The sequence below is a fragment of the Pleurodeles waltl genome, chromosome 1_1 (genome assembly GCF_031143425.1).
Source record: "Pleurodeles waltl isolate 20211129_DDA chromosome 1_1, aPleWal1.hap1.20221129, whole genome shotgun sequence".
Taxonomy (NCBI): Eukaryota; Metazoa; Chordata; class Amphibia; order Caudata; family Salamandridae; genus Pleurodeles; species Pleurodeles waltl.
Genome location: NC_090436.1, coordinates 206,069,985 through 206,088,219, shown reverse-complemented (window position 1 = coordinate 206,088,219; position 18,235 = coordinate 206,069,985). Strand labels below are relative to the sequence as shown.

The 18,235-nt window shown below is 42.6% G+C and overlaps 1 protein-coding gene across 2 annotated transcripts in view; it reads left to right on the top strand.

Moving 5' to 3' along the window:
• Positions 1–18,235, top strand: part of PRLR (prolactin receptor) — a 450,951-nt gene that overhangs the window by 106,099 nt on the left and 326,617 nt on the right. The window contains exon 3 of one of the 2 annotated variants that reach the window (XM_069220793.1): positions 8,571–8,657. The exons of the other annotated variant lie outside the window; for it this stretch is intronic. The gene's annotated coding sequence lies outside the window, so the exon portion shown is untranslated. The remainder of the gene's footprint in view (positions 1–8,570; positions 8,658–18,235) is intronic. 2 annotated transcript variants of the gene reach the window in all.

Below are 18,235 nucleotides of genomic sequence, written 5' to 3'. Positions count from 1 at the left end.
TGCAGAACAAACACAAGAATTAGGAGGCAAACATGTGAATCAAGAGCAAGGAGGTGAGATAGACTACAAAGCTATCCAGTAATAAGCAAGGGGCTGACACACAGCGCACTCAAGGTATATGTATTCAAACAAATAGACCTGCTTACAGACAGCTAGAGCTGTCTGTGGCTGATGCCTAAAAATGTAATATAAGAACTTCTGATCATTAATGTAGCAATATATATAAAATGGAACTCTCCATTTAAAGGTATGAAAACACTGCTGTATTCTATGCATTGGATTTAACCACGTTCCCTGCCATCCCATCTGTTCCCTTCCATACTCTATTCCTTCTCTAGTAACACTAATTCCTCATTGTCTCTCATTTTCACTGCTGCTGTTCCCTCTTCTGCTGAGCTGTGTCCTTCAACATTTTTACTTTTTGTGCCACTCTCCCACTCACTACGATTTTATCTTTCTCTGATCTTGAGTTTAGTTTGCAGTGATACCACTCTTTTTCTAAGCTGGGGGAGTTCAGAAATGTACACACTTCCTGAAACTCCAATATTTAATGTACCTATTGGCTCTGCCACCTTGCTGCTATTTTTCGGCCAGATTAAATGGTCTATAAATCTACCTAACGTTTTGAGATGCTCGTTGTTTTTGTGCTTTTTGGCCTCTCCGTCTGGGAATCCTGTGAGATGTGCCTATTTTTGTGGCTTGCCATGTGCAGTCCTTGACATCATCGTCCTCTTTTGGTTACGCCATCTCCAAAGTACTTCCAAGCTCTCCAGATTTGCAATGAATGAAGTATCTGTTCAGCTAGAAGATTGATTCTTTATCAGAACAATAATAATGGCTGCTAGCAGTAACAGCACAGATGCACTATGGAGGGTGCATTTCCACCATTGTTAAATTTGTGCAAGTGTTTGCCAGTGCTTGGTACCAGCACTTATTTGTAAACCCTGGCATTGCTTTTTGAGGATCCACCATATGATGGCACTGAGTGTATATTCTTAAGCCAAGTTAATTTCTGGAGCATTTATCTGTTTAATATATCTAAAAAATTATAAAACTCAGACTTAAACCTACATTTTAAAGTGCCATGTAGTTATTGTCAGCTGCACAGTGGACCTCCGTAAAATACCTTGGGCCCTGGCACTTAGGCCCTCATTACGACCCTGCCGGGCGGGGGAGAAGTGGCGGTAATAACGCCAACGCGCTGGCGGAAAATAAAAATGGAATTAGGACCATGGCGGTTACCGCCATGGTCATCAGCCACTTCTCCACTCCGACCGCCAGGGCGGTGACGACTGCTGGGCTGGAGACTTCGGTCTCCAGCCCGGCGGCCATCACCAGACCGCCGGCGGTATCAGGACCCTGCATACCGCCATGGATTTCGGGTGGTTTGGAACTGCCACGAAATCCATGGCGGTAGGCACTATCAGTGCCAGGGAATCCTTTCCCTGGCACTGATAGTGGTCTCAACCACCCCCTAGTCCTCTCCCCCACACCCCTGACCCCCCTACCACCCTCCCAAAGGTGGCAGGACCCCCTTCCCACCCCCAACATCAACATCCACACACCCCTACACACACACATACACTACAACACATACCTGCACACATACAAACAGACATGCAAACAGACCGACCCGCACATATTTTCCAGACACACACCACACCCCCGCATGCATACACGCACTCACACATCACCTCTACATACTCACATGCACACCCCCATGCACGCACACAACACCCCCCCAACCCTCTCCCCTAACGGGCGATCACCTTACCTTGTCTGGTGATCCCCGGGAGGGGATGGGATCCATGGGGGCTGCTCCGCCACCAGCTCCCCGTCACCAGAACACCACCACACCGAATCCTGGTGTTGGGATTCGGTGGGCGGTACTCTGATGACGTGGCGGTGGAGGTGGAGCAGCCTCCACTTCCCTGCTGACCGCCAATATGGCTCCTGGCGGCTCTCCGTCCGAAAAAGGACGGAGGGCTGCCAGCAGTCATGATTTGCTGCGCGGAAAACCGCCTGCACTGGCGGTCTTCAGCACAGCGGTACCTCTGCGGTCTTGCAAAAAGACCGCCGAGGTTGAAATAAGGGCCTTAATTTTTTTTTTTTATATACAAATTAAGCACTGGCTGCCACCTCTCTGATGCCCTAGTAGGATTTACAGACAGTCCCAGCTGGTTAAAGAAAATTTTATTTAGCCTTTATGTTTCCTTAAAGATAGTGAAATCTTTGATTGACACACTATTAAGCACTATGCACGGCATCACCTATAAATAAATGTCACATTGATTTAATAAATGTTTGCACCTCCTATGCTGGAAAAACACATTATTTGTTGACTCATTTATCTTTTTTTCTATATACAGGCCATGTTTTATTTGTTTTTATGCCAACACATCTAAGGTTAGCTTTCAGCATTCAGGCTCTAAGTATGAGTCACAGAATTTCACCCTTAGCGATACTTCTGGTTCGAATCCCCCACCCAGAATTCTAAGCATCTTTTTTTTTTAATGAAATATTTGTATTAGATTTTAGAATGCAGGTAACAATCATGCATAATAACATTTGAGAAAGACAGCAAGGCCAAGTTGTACTCATAGCTCCAGTGAATTCCAGCAATCAGAGTATACAGACAGTAGTAATTAAGAGTTATTTAGTGTCTCTGGTATATGCTGGGTTGTGGTGATGACTTAGTGCCTTATCAGTACAATAGGGGAAACAGAGAGTAAAAGAGTAAGGTGTGAGTAGGCATGAGTGTAGGGGAGTGATGGTATTGCGGCTTGTTCGGGCAGGTAGGCAGTTTAGGTAGCAGCTCATACACAAGGGTGAACTTAAGGTGGTTGCGAGGGGGCACTGATGCTGGAACCTCTCTGTTAAAAATTGGGTCACTAGTTGACATAGGCATGCATCTTGTCCAAGTAGGGACCACAATCTTAGTCAGGGTAAGTCACAACACAACTTAAATTATCCTGTGCTCACCCTCCGGTAGGTTGACAAAGAGCAGGTAGGCTTAACATAGAAGGCAGTGTGTAGAGTGTTTGTACAATAACTCATAATTAACACAGTGAAAACACCACAAAAAGTACTCCATACCAGTTTAGAAGACTCTAATATGCACAAGACAAGATATCACTTTTTAGAAGTTTAGGTAAGTCTTAATCCATAGGAATCAATGGATGTTTGTTTTTAGCACACAGTACCTAGGATGCTTAAAAAATAATAACACAGAGGGGCGCAGAAAAGGTGATTCATCATAAAGTGATGTGTTGCTTTTTCTGGCACGGTGGAGGTTCTCCGTCAATTGTATCTTCGCAGCAAGGTGATGCGGCGACTTCCCGATGTGCTTCTTACTGTGGTGCGGGGATATTTTGACACCCAGATATGATGTGTGAAAAATCCAAAATGCGCTGCGACGATGAAACAGGTGCTGTGTCGATTCAGGAGGCGCTGCGTTTATTTTTCAGCCGCAAGACAGGCGCTATGTCAATTCTACAGGCGATGTATTGATTTGTGAAGGTGTTGCATTGGTTTTCCGGCGCAGTGGATTCTATCCCCCTGGTGAAGTCTTTAATGGCCCTGAGATTTCTTAACAGGAGGCAAGCTCATTTCAAACCCTTGGAGATCACTCGTGGGCGAAGGCAAGCCCTTCCAGTAGAGTCAGGGAGCAGCAGGGCAACAAGCAGGAGAGCAGTCCTTCTAGAAAAGCAGTCCAGGTGCCTTTGAAGTGGAGGAAATTTCAAAGTGTGGTTTTGAAGTGGACCAGTCCCCTTTCAACCCAGTCCTGCCTGCCAGGAGACCTGTGGGGGTTATCAGTCTTTTGTGAGGGGTCAGGCCACTACCCTTTGAAGTCTAATTGAGAGACCCTCCACCCTTGCAGCCCAGGAAGACCCATCAGTATGCAGATGGTTGGTGATGCAGCGGAGGGTTATGTGTTTATGGCTGTCTGGGTGGAACACACAAGGGCAGCTTTCAACCAGCACAGACCAGACGTGGATTGGAGACAGGCTGTAAGGCAGAGAGCAGTAAGTGCAGAGAAATACCTACTTTCCAAAAGTAGCATTTATAAAATAGTAATGTTGAATCCACATTCACCAGTAAGCAGGATTTCTCACTACCACTCCAACCATACCAAACATGACAATACCACTCTTTTCAGATCAGAAATTAGCACTTAAAGGTATATGAGGGAATCTCCAATGCTGGCCTATGAGAGGTGCAGGCTTCATAATAGTGAAAAACGACTTTGGGAGTTTTTCCCTTCCAAGACATATAAAACTTACAAGGGCATTTCTTGCCTTTTACTTACATAGCACCCTACTTCATGGACAACATAGGGCATACCTTGGGGTGATGTATATGTAATAAAAGGGGAGTTTAAGGCTTGGCAAGTAGTTTTAAATACCAAGTCAAATTGGTGGTAAATTGCAACAGCAGGCCTGAGACATGGTTAAGGGGCTACTTGTGTGGGTGGTACAGACTCACTAGTAGCATTTAATTTACAGGCCCTGGACACATGTAGTGCTCTTTACTAGGGACTTATAAGTAAATTAAATATTGTGTATGAGCCAGTGTTACCATGATTTAGGGAGAGAGCACATGCACTTTAGCACTGGTTAGCAGTGGTGAAGTGCCCAGAGTCATAAGCCAACAAAAACGAGGTCAGAAAAACAGGAGGAGGAGGAGGAAGGCAAAAGGTTTGGGGTGACACTTTACAGAGGTCCATTTTACAACACTTGGGCAGTGGTGTTAGGTATTATGTGTGTGAGGGATGTGTAAGGTCATGGGGGGAGATCATCATTGATCACCTCTTATTTGAAATGTGTTGGTATAGTGGCCCATTGGGGGGAAATCAGGCGTTTCCACAGGTGTTGTACCTCCTCGTATCAGACGTCCTCTTCTTCTGCACCCGACTTTCACATCACCATATGTCAGGCAGTTACTAGAGGGAAGGTTGGGGACCCAGAATTCTAAGCATCTCTTGGCCTGCAATTATCAAGTCTGAAAACTCTTGAACTATTAATTGTAGGCCTGCACACAACGAAGTCTGTTAAAAGGGTGTTTTTTTTGTGTTTTGCAAGATGCAGTTTCAGGCTGCTACAGGTAGGAGCCCTGTTCCCTCCCAACCTCTTTAGCAGCATGGACGGAGCAGACAGTGCTTCCCCTGGACAAGCTTGAACCTGCCCCCAACCTTGCCTGATTCCTCATTGCCCTCTCACTGCTGCTTCCCAGCTGCTTAGAGGATGTCTTACCATCTTGGGGTACAACCCCCAGTTGCCCTTTTTGGTAGAACGATACTGGCCAAATTGGGTAATGTCCTCATAATCCGGGCCTCAGTGTGCACAGTTGATAATACCATTATTAAGCACATTTGCCTTCATCGATGCGTTATAAATACTAGAGAATTGTTGCTTCAATATGATGATATCACTTCTGCTAATTATTACATACGCAATGAAAACAGCACTGCACATGAAGCACGAATTTGTTCAACATGGGGCAAGTTTATTTAGAAAACAGGCAACAAAGAACCTGGAAAAATGTGCTGTGCTTAAATAAAACATTGCATTATACCTGTAGTCAATAATGATTGTGAAACAGATTGGAGGGTGCGTCTAGAACACCGGTCAGGCCTGCCCCTCCTCCCCTAGCTTCTGAATTGCATTTGCAGTAATCATGCTTACACATGTGAGGCAATGTTTGTATTCAAACACAACATTCACATTCTTGTTCTATTTTGCCATTTTCTAGGTAATCTATCTTTGTATTGCACACCATCGCCTTATTGTGGAACTTTATTTTAATGTTTATGCAATGTTTATTTCAGGGCTGTATTTGTTTATTTTGGGCTGCATAATCACTTATTTTCGGAGTGGTGAAGAACATGTTTTATATTGTTGTTTAAGTTTTTTTCCAAACATATCTGTTTTAAGATCTAAAATCTAATTGTTAAATCTGAGAAATCCCTTTTTTTAATTACGAGGTTGGTGGCCCCTTGTGCCTCCGCCCCCCCCCCAACCATGCTCTGTGTGTCCCTTTCCCCTCCTTACTCTAACTTAACTCATTTGCCTTTGCTTATTTAACATTAAGCCTCCTCTTACCATCACTTTACCCTTTCTATTAACAGTTCCCTTAACCCTTAGTACTTACCTGTGGATGTATGCCACTATATCAATGTCAAAAATATCTATATAATATTGTAATACTTCCTTCTTGACTCCACCCATGCTTACCTTAGGCTATAGGTATATGTGGAGTTATGAAAAGTTAATAAACAATAAGGTAAATACCACACCTGCAAATAGACTCCACTATCGGGTCCACAGTGCCCAGCTGTTGGACCTCGAGTACATATGATTCACCTGCATAGCTCCAATATGCAACTGGTGTTGGATCACAGCACGTATAGTTCTAGACAATATAATCTTTGATGTCAGTTCCAAGCTGGCTTTCACGTCCTAGAAACATCCTGATAATTTCTTACCCCATACACACACATCAAGAGATCTGATTCAGGCAAAAGACTCACGGCTTTTTAAGGCAAAAATGGCTTGATTTTAGGTGTCTCATGTCTAAAATTGCCTCTGCTTCAGTATAACTCAATGGGGATATACATTGTTCAGCAGTCAGCTTTAATGGGCACGTATTATTCAGAAATATATTCAGTATATTCATCGGGCACAATGCTGTTCCACATCTCACTTTTCCACCATTAATACCCAACCTCTTCAAAATCCTTTAAACCTATAAACAAACTTGTAAACTTTATAGTGGTGTTGGTGGGTTTCCTCAAAAACTAAAATTATATTATCCCACAAATACCAAGGCCTCTAAAATCTAAGATAGCTTTTTCCCATAAAGAAGGCAGTGTTCTAGAGGAAGATGATGCCTCCAGTCCTATATGTCATTGAAGGAGACTGGCCGTGGTCAGGGTCGGACTGGGACAGAAAATAGTCCCAGGCCCCAAATAACAGTGCCCCCATTTAGTTAATTAGAAATCTAAAAGAAGGGCCCACATTTGCAAATCGGGGCAGTTTTAAACTTGTAAAGACACACAGTATAACTATTTTTAAAGGAATGAAAGGCTGCATGAATTTGAGCTTGCTGCAATCGATGTTTGTTTTAATATCAGGGAAATCAACATTAAAAACCTGCCTAGCACACCATAGAACAGGCCACAAATAGCCAAAACAAGTCCACACCCTGACCTGTTCAACTAGTCCATCGGCACTGCCTGACTGCCCTATTGGCCAGACTGACCTTGGCCGTCCTATTTTGAATTTGTCATAATCAACTTTAGTAAAACTTCTCCATATAAACTTCCACTGTGTTGACTATGGACCTGTGAAGTCGATGATTTGAACGAACAGCGTAGTCAAACAGATTAGCTTTGTCTGCATGCACTGGCCTGGATCCTGGAATCACAGAAGTCTTGTTGGTGATGACTGGTGCTTTTTGCTGGCTGTGGCTCAGTTAACCTACGCGCTGATTCATCAGAGTTCCTGTTCTTCATTGTCACACAGGAATTTCCACAATTACTGTAAATGTTTCTCCAATGCAGATGTTCTCACCAAGCTCTGTTTTCAATGTCTTGTACATTTCTTTCCGGTAACATTTTATCATTGAGCTGCCAAGATATTTTGGCTAGAATATTGATTATGACAATAAGGGTAAAAAAACACTCTTTAGGGAGCATCTGCAAGACCAGAGACTGGCAAAGGTGGTGAATATGCAGACAGTGGGGGATTATATAGATCTAGGTCGTCTAATGATGTTGAGGCATATGTTGTATTTTTTAGAAACCTCAGCATAGGTATTATTTAACCAGATTCTGGTTGAATACAGTACATTTGTATGTGCTTTTCTCATCTCGGTAACTTGGTTTAAAGCGCTAGCAAATTGTCCTTGTGATAATTGCACACCTCCGTGCACTTTCATCTTTTTTGTCCTTTGTTTGATACCCGTAGGAGGTTTTTATTAACATGTCTGCGGATAGCAAATAAGACACTACAGGTGTGCATTTGCTTTCCTTCAAAGGATAGAAACAATAGAAATTGGTATGGCCATTGTTAGCTTTATAAGGAGTGTGTTGGCCATTAGAATGAGATACAAGTGTTAATTATAGATTTGTTTGGCTGCAAACAGTAACGAATTGGAGATGATGAAATGTTCTTTTTAAATTTGTGATATATTTTAATGAATACTGTTATGTTGTTTGTTAACTGTGTCTTAAAATTATATGTTGTTGTTTTATTTGTTGCTTTTATGGTCAAATGTAACTGAATAAAGTATTTATAGATTTTTACCATGACAATATGGTGAAGGCACGTATACATAGTAAGTATAGAACTACTCTTCTTAAATCCACTTTTATGTACCTCTGCAAGATGTATATATCTTAAGGGCATGTGGATGTGAAGTTAAGAGTACATCTATACATAATTACCTTCATGGATATAGCGTTATCAATATTTTGGCCACAATATTTGGTCAGGTCAAAATTTTTACCTTCAATATTCTAACATACAGACGATTAAAAGAACTCATCTTCTCTTTCTTTTGTACATTAGGAGGGTGTCTGGACAAAATATTGAGTCCAAAATATCATAAGGTCAAAATATCATGTCAAGAATATTAAGGACAAGAATATTGTGAAGGTAAGTTTCAATTGGTATGCAAAGTTTTACTGTACTTAACTCCACATAAATGTACCTTTACAATATACATATCTTGAACGTATGTAGACATGGAGATAAGAATAGTAAATCTATACTTACCTATTTGCACTTACCATCTCAATATTTTGATCCTCGGTATTTTTGTCATGATATTCTGTCCACACTATATTCTGGCAGTGATCCCATTGGAAGTGTGTCCAATTGTGCTGTGTATTTGCTTCTGTATCCTTAATCCAAGTTCTACTATCAGTCATTTTGCACAGCCTTGTTTTAAGTAGGCCGTTAAGTTCCTTAGCTACCCATACGAAACACTCATTAATATGCTTTGACTGTTCATTACTTAAGCGAGCCACTCCCACTTTCTGTCACCTGCTGTGCTTTTTTGTGTTGCTTGTTGCCTAGAATTGCTGGGGATATTCCTCTAGCTAAGTTCAAACTGCATTGCTTTTTGATAAAGAGAAGATGTTGCATAATGGTCAGAGCTGCCGGCTTTTGGAAGGGGGTGCCAGGTTCAAGTCTCCACGTCAAGTCTCAGTGTTGGCTCAACTTCTTGTGATTCTGGACAAATCACTTAATTGCCCCCATGTCTAAAAGAAAAACAAAAAATAAATGTGTTTTGTGTAATGTAACCGGTGCTCATATAAGGTGCTGCAATACCTTTGGGTCGAGTTTGTGCTATATAAAACTACAAAAAAATCTGCAAAGTAGCGGAGTGGGTGGTGCCACAGGCTTTCTGTAAATGTTCTTTGCTTGGTGCAGATGACAGTCCTCAATTAATGTGACCTTTGCTTGTGCTAGTGTCCAAAAGTACCTCCATTTGGAAATGCGCTCCCGATTAGCCTAAAATGCGGGTGGAGCCGGGTGGAGCCGGATGCAGCGGAAGGACACTCATCTCTTTCCACTTACTGACGCTGGCTGTTAGTGTGAATCTGAAGATGGGTGTGCCAACTGTGGTATCTAGAGAAACACAGGCTTGAACACGGGTACTGGGCAGACTCCGCTTGCAAGCCTCCGTCCTCTAAAACAGCACTTGTACTCAGTGCTTGAAATGGAAAAATAGAAGTGCAGGTACTCTGTACCAGAGTACCTGCTTGTTTCCGAGAAGTGCCGGTACTCTCCAATTAAAAGTATTATGTTTTTCTAGAGAAGTGCAGGTACTCTCCCTCTCAAAACAAAAAAGTGCCGGTACTCAGTACCGGACAGTACCGGCCCATTTAAAGCAGTGGTTGTACTCCATGTAAACCTCTCTTATTGTGCGCCAAGCCCTTGCCTGTACTCTGACACAGCCAGACTTGGATTTGAGCTCACCACAATACAGACCTAATCCAGTGGGAGGTTTGTAACCTGTAGCTCAATTAGAGACGCGGTTGCACAATTAATTCTTCCCCATTTTCACCAGATTTGAGAACTTCACATCTCAAGGTGTTCTGGAAGTTTCAACTCCGCCTGCCTTTTTGGATCCCAATAATACAATCAAATGGACCGGTTAGGAGGGGCGACGAGGTCACCGGAGTGCTATTTCTACCGCAAACACGCACTGTTCCGCTTGCGCTTCCAGTGAAACGGAATCCCCCTTCTGACACGTATCTCGCCTCCCCTATCTCTGATGAATGCAGCGGAACATTCGGCGCACAGCTGTTGTTTTCATTCTCTCTCTGGTGTCGGTTTAACAGGCGCCATAGTGCGATGGGCGCACAGCCCGAGTGTGCGCAGGAGCGCAGAGTGGCGCGCTTCGTGCTTTCCTCAGTTAGGTTTCTCGTGCTAACTCAACAGGTTGGCGCGCGCGGGAGAAGCAGCACGGCGCTCAAAAGAAGGGACAGATTGTCTAAGTCTTTGCACGTGCAAAAAGTCAGGCTTTACGCGGAGAAATGTTTCACAGATTGAATGGGTGCAGCGCGACGGAGCGCACATTCAGTGTGTGTAAGGGTTTTCGGTTTGTCGTGGAAGATCACGCTGCCAGTTCAAATCACATACTAGTAGACGTCACATACACGCCCCTGCACCATGGAGCAAAGGTGCGTGATGCTGGGCAGCCTGTGGGTGCGCCAAGCGCAGATGACCGCAGCAGCAGTAGGGGGACCAGATTTTAAAGCCAAAAATTGGGACATTTCACAGAAATAGTAGAAGGATTACAATTTTCCTTCAACCGAGCGCATTAAAAAAAAATGTTTTTAATGTTTTTCACACGATTTGTATTGTATTTTTTGTTAACCGTAATAACAGTATAGTAGTCCATAGCGATTTAATGTCTTATGCAGTGCTCATAAAAAAAATACAAAGTTATGCATATCATACTCTTTTTATCCTGGTGACAAGCTGTCTGAAACGCCCATCCCCTCCCACTGACTTGCCCAACAAGCTAGAGCAGAACCACTTGACGACAGCTCTCATCAGCGTGGTCTTACAAAGAAGAGGCACTAAGAACATAAATAAAATGCAATTTCTAATGCCAGTGTTACGCCTGTTAAATACATTTCTTGCTTATAAAAGTTGCTAACTATCCCTGCTTTAGAAAACATACAAAGGCACCTCTCATCTTTTTCTATTGACCCTCGCTAAGAATTGGGACATGAGATAAATTTCTCGAAATCTGCCGTGGCAGCTGCTGAAAAACCGGGACTGTCCCAGCAAATCCCAGATTCCTGGTCACCCTAAGCAGCAGGCCATCATTTAGTAAACATGACTGACATGGTTCCCCTGGTGCAGTGCAGCAATTGTCTTGCAGGACTGCGTTGCACAGTGGCGTAACAAAATTGGAGGGGGTCCCCATGCAAAGTACATGGAGGAACCCCTCCGGACTCACTCAGTAGCTCTCGGGCCAGGGTACTATGCTGAAGGGGCCCTCCTGGAGCTCGGGGCCACCACTCTGCAGGGGGTGCTACAGGGGCCTTTGTTACGCCACTGGAGTTGCACTAAATCATAATAAATCTGCAATGCAGAGTCAGCCTTGACTGTTGAACAGGCGTTGTTGCCCCAGTCTTCACCTATCATTCTGCGCTCTAAAGTCTTTCTTTTTTTGGGAGAATAACTCACAAATGCATTGTTTAATGTAATGTCATTCATAAACAGTACAAAATCATCTGCATATTTGACATCAGGTTATAGCCAGAAATTACATTAAGTCTGTTGTTAAATGCTGGTGGCATCTTGTTTACTGGATTCCATCTTTGAACTCTCTGTGCTCAATTCTTAAAAACCTTTTGTCCGCAAACTTGGAATTGCACTGATGCCTATTTGATTTTGCACAAAATATTCTTGTGTGCCATTTACAAAAAATATTTTCGGATGTGCCTTTGCACATATTGAACCTAAACCATGAGTGTGATGCGCCTCAGTGGTATTCCTCCATTTACTCAGCCATTTCATGAAAAAACTATTACATTGCATGGACCGTTACATCAGCTGTGAGAATGACCAGTACTTGCCACTACCTCAAAGTAGCTTTAATACCCAAATTGTTCAGAACTGGAAATTGTATTGTAAATCGGCCAACCTAAACAAATGGCATGTACTAGCCAGGTTTAGGCAATGGTCTTATATAGTGGTCAGTCACTGACAAAGAGTGTGCGGTTGTGAGACACACCTGTCCCAACAGAAGGCAGTCTCCGATTCATAAGTGTGTAGGCTGCCTATGCAGCTCCAAGAGCTGAGTTCTTTTATGTTCTATCTCCAGTTAGACAAAAGTTCAAGCAGACATCTCTCAGGTGTCAATCTTGTCTGCTGAGCCATAGCAGCGCTCAAAGTTAGCATGATCACTATTGCACAACACTTTTTTGCCTTGTAAGGGGTTAAAAATAAATATTTTAAAATCTTGATGATGGATCTTCAGAGGGACAGCTTCACATTTTCTGGCATTACCAGGATGTAGATAGAGTCATACGGTAGTCATCAGGTGGTCATTATCCTTGTGTTATCAACTAAGTAGGAACATAGAAGCACCACATTTATTGCATGCCATTATGGGCCCAATCGAGCACTAACGCCCCGGGCAGCCAGACCTTGAAAATTCTGTTATAATGACGTATTTACACATTTTGCTCACATTTTTCATATTTTCCCACACATTACCTAGTGGAATTGACCTTTTTAGGTCTCATCTTCTAGACAGTGCATGCACTGCCTGTTTCTAGACTAGTGCTAGCTTACAGCCCACCCATTACTTACCGTTGGTCAGCTTAATTGTTTATTTCCTATTTAGCATGTGTGGGCTTTCCTTCCTCTTGTTATGTTTTGTCCCTCCCCTGGAGCATGGACACATTATTTGTTCCCTTTTTAGTAGCTACTTTTTAAAATTTGTTTAATTTCTCACGAGAATGTGTGTATTTTCCCGCAATCCACCTCATGTACTTCTTCCTCTCTACCATGCTTGTTTATTTTGCTATTTCGCTGCCCCTGTTTATCTCCTCTGCCATCCTCCCTGATGCCCTTTTGTGCTTATCCAGTGCATTGCTTTTTCATCTATCCACACCCTCTGTTTTCCTTACCCCCACTGCGCCGTCCAAATTGGTCCCCCCGACTCTGCCGTCCTCTTGCTTCACCAAAACCCTGTGATTACGATCATCTCCCCCACCCGGTGTTGTTTTGCCCCACCTGCCTTCTTTTTTCTTTCTTTTACAGATCCGACATGGATAGGCAAACAAAAGTTTTTAAAAAACATTCATGTAATTTCAGATACTTCCTCCTGTGTGGTGCGTGCACATACAAAATGATCTGCAAGAGTGCATGTGCTTTCACTTGCAAGAGATATTGTTTTCTACAAGGGGCTTAGAGGCCATCCATTCCTTACAATTCGTAGGAGTCATTGTCATTCTCATTTGCTGCCTCGTAGCACTTCCTCTTCTTTCTTTTGGAGAACGGACCAAGTACTGGCTGTTTCATCCTGATTAGGGTCCTTCTGCTGCTGGCGCTGTGACTGAGGTACTATTTTTCTTACCAGATAGCACATTCCTTGTTGCTGCTTCTTCACTACCATCCCTCATTCCTCTTTTGTCCATGTTGCTTCTTCCCTCCTACCCCTACAACCTGCAGTCCCTGTTACTTCCTGCTTCCCACCCCATTCCCTCCTGTTGTCTGTGTTTGCAAGAGGATGCTGTTTTGTATTTTTCTCAGAAACTATGAAAAATATGAGAAAGTAGGAAGTTTCTTTACATTCGGGCATTCTAGTGGACATCCAGACTTTCATAATGTTTTAATATTGCATGCCCACCAATATCAAAAGGTTTCTAAGAGAACAAGGCTCGATTAGTGCACTGCTGTCATTGCCTCTTATCTCCCAGATCTCAACCTCCCATTGTCAGTGTTGCCCATCCCACCAACCAAAAGGAAAGAAAAGAGATATGACGTGGTCAGTGGTGGCCTCGTCACTGCATTTTCTTTTTAGCTTTCTGTTTCCGTGTCTTATAGCCTTTAGCCATGCTGCACAGCAGCCACACTGCTCTACAATATAGCTAAAATACATTGACCAAGCCAATAACTCTCACATTTTTAAATGCCATGCTGCACAGCATCAACAATGCTGTGCAGCATGACTAGAACCATAAGTAAACCCAAGAGGTCCCAAAGATGAGACCTATTGGCTTTGCCAATGCTTCTTATCTGAGCAGCAATGTCATCAATGTAAAAATAAACTTGATAGTTTACCTCACTCTCCCCCTTTTTCTTTTGTGTCAAATTTGTTTTGCTTTCCTACATCTAATAATCAGAGTAGTGTCCAAACTCCCATACATTGCTGCATGTTGCCTAAAAAGTTGGGGTGTGTTGAGTTTTTTTTTTAATAGCAATTGAAGATTTTTAGAATTATCAGTTATTGACTTTTGCGCTGTTTCCCGCCTTCCTGTCCACTTCATCCATGCAGGTTTTTATAATATAAGTGTGGACGTATTGTGCACACAAAGTACCAGGAGCTGTTTCTTGCTGACAACGGATGCCCGTCCTTACTCGTTGCCTATTCTAGTCGTACTTTTTCATGATGAAAGCGCATGCACATAACATGGGGCCATATGTACGAACACATTTTCCCATTGACACAGAATGGGAAAAACCCTTTGCTATATCTGGCCCATGGTTTCATGAGTGTTAATATGGTGCTGAAACTCGATGTGCAATGTTCTGCCGATGTTACTGTGAACCGAGCAGTGCACTAAGCTGGCCTGGGTCTCTTAGAAACTTTTGAAATTGGTAGGTAGGCAATATTAAAACATTATGAAAGTCTGGATGTTCACTAGAATGCCCAAATGCAGAGACATTTCCTACTTTCTCGTATTTTTCATAGTTTCTGAGAAAAATGCGAAACATAGCAACCTCACGTAAAATGCTGCTGATACTTGAAAAACTCCCAAAGTTTAGACTAACAATAAGTGATGCCTGACGTGCAAGTTCACTAGATCCCACATCCCCTCGTGTAATCCATCATCTTCTGGTTAGATAATATTTCTATGGTCACTGGCAGTTGTCTTAGGTCCACAGACGTTTATCATAGTTACTACTACGGCCACGAAGGTAAATTACCAGTCTTCTCATTTACATATTCTTACTGGGGGAAGGGTGGCAAGAGGCTAACACTGTAGAGGGTGGTCGAATTCATCTGCAGAAGAGGCAAACAAGTCCTTTAAAAAGCTATCATTGGTTTTTAACACCGATTTAGATTGCCTCACATTCCTTTGACATGTTTTCTCTACTGCAACTCAACAAGTCTTAAATATTGCAAACCGTTCAGTTTTGCTACTATGGAAATATTTATTTCTCCCTTCTCCCAGGCAACGCATCTGAAACTGAATGCCAAAGCACATCATTATTTTAGATTTGCCAAATGTTTATAAGGATAGGGGAATATCCTAGACAGCATGTCATAGAGTTCTTTTTTTATTTCAACTGTGTGCGTTGGCCAAGTTTGCATCTTTTCTGACCTGCAAGCCATTTCAACACAATTTACAACTTTGCACACTTGCTCATTAGTTCATTTTAAGCAAACCCTAGACTGAAGGCGAAATAAATTTAAGAAATTAAGACATGGTCCACTTTGTGGATGAAGACCAAATCAAACCAAACCGAGGAGCGAGGAATATCAATCAAGTTAGGCTGCACAGACTTGGAATGTATTTGTGAAATGTTTTAATGCTTTGGCACAGAGGATCCATTTGAGAAAGTCAATCAAATCAGTAAATGCAGAAGCCTCGTTTATGGCAACTGTACAAATTGTATAAGGATTATTCTTCTAAATGTTAGACTGAGTTATTTGGATCATAGGAAAATTAACCTCACCTGACTTCTCTCTTTGAGAAGGGTAAGTGAGGCAGCTAGACACTGTATAAGTGGTTATTACTTTCGCCTTGTTGCTTTCTATGTGTTCTTTAACTGGACTAGTACAGTTGTTATTGAGTTTTATTGGGGGATTTTAACTGTTGACTGCTGTGTGCAAACACTTTATACTCTTCTCTCGGCCCTCAATTACTTGCTGCGGAAATTTACGTAAGAGCAGTCACTTTGACTGTTCCTTTTTTAGGGCCATTTTGTTTTGTGTGTGCTTTATTTGGCTATCACACGATCTCCCTCTCAAGCTCCACTCAAAAGTTGGCTGTTGCACGCAGCGGGCGCGCCACTGGTGTGTAAAAGGTGTGCAAAAAGCAAGCTCGACTGCACCAGGACAGTGCCAGGATCCAGCCACCATGTCAGTTTGAAATTCACAAAAAAGCAAACGAAATATAAAAGACAAGGCCCATTCTTGGGAATTATCCTAGTTATGGGGGCCCTCAGACTCTATCTAGCTCCATGTGCGAATGATTATGAGAGTACCCAAGATTACAGCACATTACAAAAAAAGTAAGGACTGGCCACACCCCCAAGGTGTCATGCTTCATCGTTAGCTGTCCTTACACACTAGAGAATGCTCAAATGGCGGCAGCCATCCTCTGTTCCCAGGAAGTTCTTGGGGATGAGAAATGGGTAATGGGATCACAAAGAGAAGAATTAAAATTCCCAGAAGTCTCCTCCTTGGCAATACCTCTATTTGGTGAGGGAGCAACAGTATCATTAAAATTTAAGGGGCTGCACAGGAGTGATTATTGCTTCTGCATCAGAATGAACAGCATGTTTCAGCCAGTGGTCCCATTTTGGGTCTGAGGCTTTTCATCAGGACTGAGGACCCATGTCTGCCTATACTGTAAGCATGTATGTAATAATTTGACTCAGAGCAGGCACAGACACAAAATACTATGACTTCTGTCCCTGCTGGATGCTAGAATGTTACGTTATGTGAATTTATATAGCGCATGGCTACCCGAAGGACTCCCATCGCTGCATAAATGTGTAGACCCCAGCGTTAGCTCGGGGTAACCTCATGGAGGAATGCGATGAGGGGAGCCTTGTAGTCACATATCCTTTAAAGGTCTCACCCTGCTGAAGCACCTATATGCATCCTCTTGAATATGTCAGTTTCCCCAGGCAAAATGTAAATAAAAAATCTGCTCAGGTGCGCGGGCTGCTCCCTAATTTGGAACCAGGCTCCATGTACTCTACCCTGGTAAGTGGGAAAACCAGTGTAATGCATGCGACCTCATGCTAAAACCCTACACAAACTCTGGTTGTGGCCTAGGGGATGTAAACAATGGCAAGATGGAGAGCGTGCCTTTGTTAAGTCTGAATTGCAGATCCCTGATTAGTCATAGAGCCGATATTTGTGATCTCATTGTAGACTATGGTCCTGATGCCATATTTCTAACAGAAACATGGCTTACCCCAGTAGCGAACCCTAATGCTGCTCTTGCTCTCCCGGAAGTTTATGGCATGAAGAGACTGGACAGAATGATTTGAGGTAGAGGTATAGCCATAATCTTTAAAGAGATTTATGCTTGTACACTAAAAAAGCTTTGTATGCCAGACTATGAGAGCATTTTTTTCTCTATTGGCTTCTCTAAAAACGTTACTTTCTCTGGAGTTGTTGTGTATTGCCTCCCTAGTCTGAGATCAGCCATTTGAAACGTACATGGAGACCTAAACTTACATTATGGCTCCGTTCATTGTGCCCATTTTTCTAACCCGATCAATAATATAGAAGACATTCAGCTAACTCAGTTAGTGAAAGCTCCTAATCACTCACCAAGACATATTTTGGATCCAGTGTTTTCTAACCTAGCCTTCTTTAAAATGTCGAGACCCCTTTTCCTCTAGTCTGGATGGACCATTACAGGGCCCCTCTAATGCTGGTGATTCCGAATTTGCCATCTCGAGAGACAAGTGGATCCCGTATGAGCAGAAACTGGGATACGTTTGGCAAAGAGAAATTTAATAATACGTTAATGCTTGATTTGCCGGTTATTGATGAAGTGACAAATATTAATTTATGAATCAACATTGTTCTTGATACTGTTGTCCCTGAAACAATGGCTAAACTGAAAAAAGAAACAACCTATGTCCTGGTTTGACAGTATTATAAAAGAGCCAAAAAAAGGTGTAAAGTCTTTGAGCGTGCATGGCGTAGTCAGCTGCCATTAAAAATTAACATAAGGCAATTAAAAGGCAAATTTAAATTATTATTCGAAGAAAATTGAAGGTAGTCTCAA